Genomic DNA, 8,346 nt, shown 5'->3' with positions numbered 1-8,346 from the left:
TAACTGGTGACAGTCACTCCTGGCAGCATTTCCTAGGGGTGTTCAGCCATCATTATCTAGTCCACCTTTCTGCTTGCTTTTCCTCATCTACAATTACAGTTGTATATTTTCAATCAAGGACAAGAGGCACTTTTCCTTCAAAATTCCATATGAATTTTTGCTGTTTTACTCACTCAATTCCTCAGAAGTTCAGCAGACAGACTGTGGGACTGCTGCTGGTATCTTGGCCTGCTGACAGCACTATTAAGCAGACTTTTCTTTCCAGGAATTTTCTTAGTGTTTCCAGGAATACCAAGAGTCTTCCAGACATTGGCAGAACTCTTGAGAAGGGGACTCCAGGATTTTTTGATTCCTCGCACCACTAGAAATGCTCCCTCTCTTACTCTCTGAGTATTCCAATACATGGGCAAAAGGGGAGCAAACCTGCCTCAGGTTCTACGGCACACCCAGTTTTTGAAACTGGAAGCCTGCACTTTCTTAGTTTGTTGAAACCAGCAAGCCAACATTTTTCAGATTTCTGTTCTGTGGAGAGCTTAGCAATTATGTTTTACTGTAGTTTGGAATTAAAACAAAATTGTTGGTTTTCAAAGTCTTCTGCAGTGTGAGTTTACTGTTCTGTCTCCTTGCCTCTGGTTTGAGAAGGTGTCAGAATACCTTAGGAGAGACAGATTAGTGAATATAGGTGAACAGCCAGTAATTAATAACTGTCTGCAGATAATATGGTTGATAGTTTGAAGAAGAAAAGCCTCTGACAAATTAATAAATACACATTCAGAAACATCTCCAAACTTTGTCATGAGAAGATATTTAAAGGAAAAATAATCTTAAAATTAAAGTGAAAAAAGACATATGTGAAGATTTGCAAAAGCGTATCTAAAATGAAATGGAATGGATCGTAGAATGGAATGGCTTGTTTTGGAAGGGATTTTTAAGATCATCTAGTTCCAGTCCCCCTGCTATTAGGCAGGGACACCTCCCTCTAGACCAGGTTGCTCAAAGCCCCATCCAGCCTGGCCTTGAGTGCTTCCAGTGTGGGGGCATTCACAACCTCACTCAGAAACCTGTTCTAGTGTCTTACCACCCACACAGTAAAGAATTTATTCCTAATATCTAGTCGAAAACTACCCTCTTCCAGTTTAAAACCATTTCCCCTTGTTCTGTCATTACATGCCCTTCTAAAAAGTGCCTCCCCAGCTTTTCTGTAGGCCCCTTCAGAGACTGGGAGGCTGCTATAAGGTGCCCCTGAAGCTTTCTGTTCTCCAGGCTGAAGAGCCCCAGCTCTCTCAGACTGTCCTCGTAGAGGAGGTGCTCCAGCCCTCTGATCATCTTTGTGGCCCTCCTCTGGACTTGCTCGAACAGCTCGATGTCCTTCTTGTGTTGGGGGCCCCAGAACTGGACACAGTACTCCAGGTGGGGTCTCATGAGAGCAGAGCAGAAGGGCAAAATCACCTCCCTTGACCTGCTGGTCACACTTCTCTTGATGCAACCCAGGATGTGGTTGGCCTCCTGAGCTGCAAGCACACATAGCTGGCTCATGTTGAATCTTTCATCAACTGACACCCCTGCATTCTTCTTCTCAGAGCTGCTCTCAAGCCCTTCTCCGCCCAACCTGTATCTGTGCTTGGGATTGCCCTGACCCAGGTGCAGGACCTCACACTTGACTTTGCTGAACTTCACGAGGTTGGCATGGGCTCGCCTCTCAAGCCTGTCCAGGTCCCTCTGGATGGCATCCCTTCCCTCTAGTGTATCAACTGCACCACTCAGCCTGGTGTCATCTGCAAACTTGCCGAGGGTGCACTTGATCCCACTGTTCATATCTCCTACAAAGATGTTAAATAGCACCGGTCTCAGCACTGATCCCCAAGGAATGCCACTCGTTACCAGTGCCCACTTAGACATTGATCCACTGACCGCAACTCTCTAAGTGCAACCATCCAGCCAATTCCTTATCCAGTGAGTAGTCCATCCATCAGATCCATTCTTCTCCAGTTTGGCAACCAGGATGTCATGTAGGACAGTGTCAAGAGCTTTGCACAGGTCCAAGTAGATGCTGTCAATTGTTCTTCCTTTATCCACTGACTCTGTTAATCCATCATAAAAGGATATCAAGTTTGTCAGGTATGACTTGTCCTTGGAAAAACCATGTTGGTTACTACCAATCATCTCATTTTTATTTTCCATGTCCCATATCTAGTATGACTACTGTTGTAGCTGGTTTCACCTTACTTCTTTAGGATGTCTTTAGGAATTGATTTGTTGAACTTGATGGGGATGTAGTATTTTTGACTGCTGATTAAATGGAGCAAAAGCAGTTTCCCACTCTTTCACCCCACACCCTCTGCCTCCCCAAACAACAGGGGGAAAAAAACATTTGACCAGGAAAAACTTAGATTCAAATAATCAAATTCTTAAATCAGAATTCAACAGAGCCCAAATTACATTATTTTATCTACAAGTAATATTAAAACAAACTGTATTCTCAGTACTCAAAGATAATAAGGAGATATGCATGCTGATTTAAATGCTGGACTGAGTTCAGATCTGACCTTCCTGATGTTTGTTTGCGGTTCAAAACAATTTTACTCCCACATCTGTGTTTAAATTCTATACTGTAAAATTTAAACAACTTTTTTTTTTGGTCAAAGCAAAAAAAAAAAAAAAAAAAGGATAAAAGATGCTCTACAAATGAGTAAACACTCATTTGATTAGTATAGTTTGAAGTTATGCCTGCTACAAAAGGCCAGAAGATGCAACTGCCAATATAAATAGAGAAACAAGCAATTACTGGAGTCCAACTTGTGGACATTTTTTCCCCCCATAGCTTATTAAGCCATTTTGATAGTTACTGGTGTTATTCTTACCTTCAGTTAAATGAATTCCTCTCTCTCTCTCTCTCTTTTTTTTTTTTTTTTTAATTTATCTTTTTTTTTTTCTAGCAAGATTGGTAGAGGCTTCTTTGCAGGTTTCTCCTGTGCTCAGACACACATTTAGAATCATAGAATCATAGAATCACCAAGGTTCAAAAAGACCTCCAAGATCATCCAGTCCAACTGTCCACCTGTCACCAATCTTTCCCACTAAACCATGTCCCTCTGCACAACATCTAAATGTTTCTTGAACATCTCAGGGTTGGTGATTCCACCACCTCCCTGGGCAGACTGTTCCAGTGCCTGACCACTCTCTTGGAGAAGTATTTCCTACCTGACTTCCAACCTGAATCTCCCCTGATGCAACTTGAGGCCACTCCTTCTAATCCTATCACTAGTTACATGGGAGAAGAGGCTGACCCTCACCTCACCACAACCTCCCTTCAGGTAGTTGTAGAGAGCGATAAGGTCACCCCTGACCCTCCTCTTCTCCAAACTAAATAATCCCAGTTCCTTCAGCCATTCCCATATGACTTGTTCTCCAGACTCCTCACCAGCTTCATTGCCCTTCTCTGGACACAATCCATGGCCTCGATGTCTTTCTTGTAGTGAGGGGCCCAAAAGTGAACACAATACTCAAAGCACAGCCTCAGCAGTGCTGAGTACAGAGGGATGATCACTTCCCTGCTCCTGCTAGCAACACTATTTCTGATACAAGCCAGGATGCCATTGGCTTTCTTGGCCACCTGGGCACACTGCTGGATCATGTTCAGCTCACAACACCTCTCACAATGAGTTGCCAGCTGGATAAAACTCCGTTCACCACCACACTCTGGGCCCAGACCTCCATCCAGTTCCTTACCCAGCAAAGAGTGTATCTGACCAAGCCACAGGCTGCCAGCTTCTCCAGGAGAATACTGTGGGAGATAGTGTCGAAGACTTTGCTGAAGTCTAGACAGACTACATCAACAGCATTTCCCTCATCTACCAGGCGGGTCACTCAACCATAGATTAGGTTGGTCAAGCAGGACCTGCCTTTCATGAACTCATGCAGGCTAGGCCTGATGCCTCAGTTGCCCCGCACATGCCATGTGATCTCACTCAAGATGATCTGCTTCATAACCTTTCCTGGCACCAAAGTCAGGCTGCCAGGCCTGTAGTACCCCTGATAATTTGCTGGTACTTGGGCTGGTGGACATTCTTCATCAACCATGGAACAAAAATGTCCATGATAAACCAGTATGAGAAAGCTTATTCATACTTACAGTGCAAAATTTCCACTGTTTGTACATACACCAGGAGGCTCAGCTGCATCTAATGGTTTATCTTGCTAGAGCTGAGACAATGGATTTTATTCTTGAACACAGTATTGTCAATTGTCAACACCAAATGTGCAAATAATTTGTAAAATGCAGAAGTTCCAAACCTAATTATTAGAAACAACAGTATATTGGTAGAGTAATAAGATATGTTTGGCAAGTTTATCTTTTTGTCCTATTCTTCAGTTCCTTACAAACAAATATTGACACTGTATATTTCCTAATTTGTAATAACCACTGTAATTTTGTGAAAAAAAAAATTACAGGTAGAATTGCAGCACCTTGGCTCACAGCTGTTATTGATTAGCTCATATGAATTTAATCACTAAAAACAAACAAACAAAAAAAAACGAGAAGGAAATAAACACAAGGGAGGCAAGCTCAGTCTTCAGAGTTTTGCTCAAAAATGGACTTTGACTGCTTATAATACTTATATAATACTTGCAGGGATAGGTCACTTGGCATGCAGGCACAGGCTTGTGTTGGGGTGGAAAGACAGAAAGTAGCAAGAGAGAGTACATCAGAGAAACTTTGAATCAGGAAATGACATGACTCAGATTTTAAAGAACTGCCACACAGTTGTAGAAATGTGATCCTGAACAGTCCTAGTAAGCAGTTTGTCACTCAGTCAAAATCTTGTTTGCTACCTGAGAAGGAAATGACCTGAATACGTCATGAACGTAAGTAGCTACAAAAACAGTTAAGATTTCATTACTTGAATTACTTGAATTGCTTGAGTGTAAAGTTGCAGTACAATTGAAAACACCTAAAGGAAATTAAAGCTATCTATTCCATGCCACCTAACTCAGTTGGTTTCTGATACCAATGATGAGAGTCCACAAAGTTTTGAACACAATCTCTATAACGTTAGGGACTTCTAGGATGATTCTTATTAGAATCCACAATTATTAGTTCCACAACTTCTCAGGAAAGGAGGAACTGCAATGAACTGAAAAAAGTAGTCTTTGTCTAATGTAGTGTTTGTGCCCTGGCTAGCCAGCACAACTTCACAAACCATGTATTTCTGTTTGAACTTGGATATCTCTGTAAGATCCATAGCAGATGACCAATCAAAACTACTGGAGGGCCAGCAAAGTTTAAAGGAACCAGCTGAGGAAAAATTGACATTAAATATTAAACTCAAGTTTATAGTACTGAGTATCAACATCCTCACTCCACCCATGGAGTAGAAGCTATGAAGTTTCCACATGATAAGTGGCCACCTTCAAAAACAGTCACAGCTACCCAGAGAAGCCCTAAGCTCTTTTTAATCTGCCTTATCTACTACCTCATGCGCTAACTTTCTGTAATAAAACCAGAAGACACAATCTTGTGACACGGCCAACAGTACATACTCAAGAAACATACTATTCCCTTTCTTCCCTTCACAATGGCCATCCTTGATTTTAAATTAGATCTCTTGATTAAGGCAGATCTGGTATGCCACAAATGTATTTATAGTAGAAGACAAAAAACAACAGAGAAGGCTGGTAGAGTACTCTAGGCCAGTCTTTTCACAAAGGAAAATCTCTATTCCCTTTTTCTGTGGTGTCAGTTTGTTCCTGTGGTGTCTGTATTCACTCATAAATGAGCTTTAACCTACTCCTGTCTTGAATGACTCTATTTCCCAGGATTATATCCTTTTTGGTAGCCCTATTCTCTCTCATATCCTCTCACCAAACTCCCTCATTTCTGTTCTGATATAAGGCATGCCCATTCTCATACCTTCATTTCTCTCCTCAAGCATCTTAACCTTCATTATCCTCTTTTATTCTCCCTATGAAAGGAACAACACATATCCAGCAGGCTTCTCTCCCTCCTCAGTCATCCCTTCATGATCCCTGTACCTGATTTCTTTGACTAGCTGGAAAGAGATTGCCCTGATACTAAGATGGGTTCTCCTAAGGAAGCTCCAAGAAAGCCCCAAATATGTATGGAGTTCTCAGTTCTTTATCTGGTGCCTCAGTTTGTCCAAAGTTTTTTGGCTCCAATCTTGGAACGTCTCCAAAAACTTTCAACAAAATTATTTTATTATAGATCTGTTATCAGCCTCCCTATGCATTTTTAAAAAACATTTTTTTTTTTGCTTGAACTTTGTTAGATCTTTGCTATTTATGTGGCACTGAATCCACAATAAACTTATGCTTTGTCTCCACTTAGACTAAGAAGAGATAGCATTATTGGTGTGATGGATACACCTGTTATAATGACAGTCAGTGGTAGACCTACTCTCTCTGGCCGTATAACATTTCAGCAACAGTGACTCCAGCTCTGGCTATTAACCTGCCTTTAAAACTAATTATGATCTTCAGATTTATTTCTTTATAGGCCAGTCCTGCATGTAGGTAATCTCGCTGGTTTTGCCACAATGGCAAATGTGAAAAAAATCACCAGGAAAATTTTGAAATTGCTTTTGTTATATGGTGTAGAACCTATAAGCCTGATCTAAGCCACTGAAAGCCTCTTAAAGTTATGAGGAGGTTAAGTGTTAGGCTCTAAGAAGTGGAACAAAATAAGAAGATACAAGTTACAAAGCACAAAACCTTTAATACATTTTTAAAGACTATCTCATCTGGGCTGAAAGATGGGAAGCTAGGGGACAGTGAAGTCCTGGACATGCATCACAAAAAAGCAATTTTTCTCAATGCAATGTCGTTGATGAATATGCTTTATAATAAAATGAAAACATCAGCATTGCGCTATGATTTTAGCTCAGTGTATTTGGCAATTGAGGGAGGGTATCTACATTAGTATTCTTATTCAAACTGGGAAAGCACTTTTTGGATAGTCTTCAGCAGCTCTCACATTGAGCACTTCATGTCACAGAATGGTCTCAGAGCACATGGACTGGATTTCTTTTGCACAACTGCCATCACAGATGCTTCTTCATGTCACAATAGTCATCACTGCCCCACTCTTTTTTCTGGGCCCCATAAAAGACCCCTTTGTGTGGCCCACCACTCACTGAGCTCCCAGAACTCTCATGGTATACAATCATGACTGGAACCTAGAGAACCCGAAGTGATGGCTGCCCACTTTTATGTGATAAGAGACTGGGTCCCCAGAACCAAAGAGATGGAGTAGGCCTTTGAGTAAGAACAAGTGAAGGAGGAAGAGTGCCTGTGGCCTTCAAGCAATAGCCAACACCATGACTGCTGCTGTGGAGCCCATGGAGGTAGGTCCACTTCCAGATGAATAGCCAGTGGAGGTGGATACACTTGCAACACAGCTGGCCAGACACAACACCATTGTGTCAGGATTCCCACCAGTGCAGTCACAGCAGAGCCATTGAAAGTCCAGGTGCCCAGCTCCCTATCCACTGCACAGCCTCCATGCCCAGAATTAGCTGGGATGTCATTAACATCTAGCAGGCTTGTCTGCAGGATGACCTCCTTTACCGTTCCCCATTCCTGCCCCTTGTGAAGAGAAGGCATCTCTTCTGCATAGATTCCCAGGGAAGTGGGCAAACATGGATTTGGCTTCCTTTTGGCTGCTGAACTGGGGTAACAGGAGCTCCACCTCAGAGAGCTACTGTAGGCCTGAGATCCTGGAGATATGGGTGTCTTCTCAGCATGAGTGTGAGAAGGCAACCCATCAGGTGCTTGAAGACAAAGCCAGACTTGCCATGGTGGTGCACAATGAGCAGCAGCAGATTAATGAAAAAAGCTAGAGAGAGTTGTTCCTTTGGAGAAGCCACAAAAGTGGTGTCCAGTGCTCATGTCACCAAGCATGTGCAGATCACAAATATGGATCCAACACAGAGTGGCATGAGGCACAGGTGTGTCCATCAAACAAAGAAAAGTATATGACCAAGTCACACCAATCATCCAGAGAATGGCAAGGGGTCTGGCTACATCCATCCACCAAAGGACAGGGAGGAGCCCACGGAGGTGGATCCACCAGAAGATGAAGGAGAACTGATGGAAGTGGATCCACCTGTGACAGACATGATCTGGCACTACCCCCCAGCCTTGGCTCTCTGTCACAACATCGTGACAATAGCATTGCAGGAGAACCAGTCCATCCCAATCTGCATCACAGATTCCACCACCAACATTAACTATTACACAACAAACAATATGGACTTCCTGAACCGGAATATGTGTTGGATCACCCAGCAATATACACGTTGTTGATTATTGATGGTAGTGTTAGCTCTT

Source organism: Numida meleagris, chromosome 1 (genome assembly GCF_002078875.1).
Source record: "Numida meleagris isolate 19003 breed g44 Domestic line chromosome 1, NumMel1.0, whole genome shotgun sequence".
In the NCBI taxonomy this organism is placed as follows: domain Eukaryota; kingdom Metazoa; phylum Chordata; class Aves; order Galliformes; family Numididae; genus Numida; species Numida meleagris.
This window is presented reverse-complemented; position numbering follows the sequence as displayed.